Here is a 1,426-nt window from a genome sequence, read left to right on the forward strand (position 1 = left end):
AACCTTTGTGACTGGTTTAAATAACTTTTCCGTACCTTCTTCAAATTCAACTTGAGCTTCTTGTCATTCTTGTAATTGTCGCCGGACAGAATCACGGACGGGAAGAAATTTCTTTATTGCTTCTAATCTTTCTCGAGCTAATCTAGCTGTGTAAGATTCAGCACCAGATGCCGTTATTTACATAATAATGATCTATTTATAGCAAAAGGTATGTTCGCCCTCTCTGCTGCTGTTTGATATAATATATCTTTTAAACCCCACTGTGCTTCAGGGTTATCAGCTATTCCTAAGCAACGACTCAGATGTTGATATAGTGTGGTCTATAGTAACGTTTAAGTTATTTTGATAACTACTAAAAGATTAAGTCCCCTCATGTCAAACGGCCTGTTTAGATTAGTATGGTTTGATACGTGCGATTCGTGACATCAAGAGTAAAGGGGGGGGGGTATGTGTATATGTGTATGTGTGCATTCTTATGTATAATTAATTTAGTTGTCGGTCTGTTAGTTTTAATTTTTTATTAAATTACATGTTACTTTAATGTAATTTTGTTTACTGGATTTGATATTGTCCAGAAAAGAGTTCAGTTCTGACTGATCTTTTTACTTTTTTATTTTCCACGTAAACAACTAATAAATCACACATTGCATCTTTTTGTTGACCTTGTTTCACAGTCAGTGACAGTTTTGGTAAACAACGTGTTTTTTTTTTTTTTTATTCTTTCTCCGAATAAGAATCATTAAGCTGAGTCAAGGTCAGAGCTGGTCGACGTGATATTTATCATGTAACAAACTTTCATTTCTTCTAGGGGGTTGAACTCTTGACCCCCATCCGGGAATCTGTTTTGCGTTGTAGTTAGTTTCATAGCTGATGTTATGATAAGAATTATATTAGTTGTGCCTTAACACTTGAGACGTCAAGTTGTTTCATGTTGTATCCAGTTTGGGCTGAGTTTTTTTATTGTCTTCCAATTATTGAAATTCAAATGATTTTTTAATCTGGAAATACGCAAGTGCTCTGACAATTCTTGGACAAAGACATTCCTTGGAAATTATACAAAACTTTAAAAAATGGAATAATATTTTATTTGATTCAACAAGAGACTGTTGACACATCAGTACAACGCTGACTATTACAGACGTCATCGCCTTCCAGCTTGGATTACATCGGGATTTGAACTCTGATTCATTTAGACGTTTTCATTGATATGACTTGCGTTTTTTAATTCTTGGATTATCTTTGGACTTAATTCGCAATACCTTAAGTTCCTTTCATGTTTTCACTTAGTCGTTTAAGAAAATAAATTATTTGTTTAATTTTACAAAGATTGTTGTCTTTACTCTTTTCTGTTACATATTTCACGAGCATATACTAGTAACAGTATATATGTGTGTGCGTGTTTCATACACTTCTTTTAGGCACATAC

This window comes from Sinohyriopsis cumingii, chromosome 17 (assembly GCF_028554795.1).
Source record: "Sinohyriopsis cumingii isolate HCF-2022 chromosome 17, ASM2855479v2, whole genome shotgun sequence".
Classification (NCBI taxonomy): Eukaryota; Metazoa; Mollusca; class Bivalvia; order Unionida; family Unionidae; genus Sinohyriopsis; species Sinohyriopsis cumingii.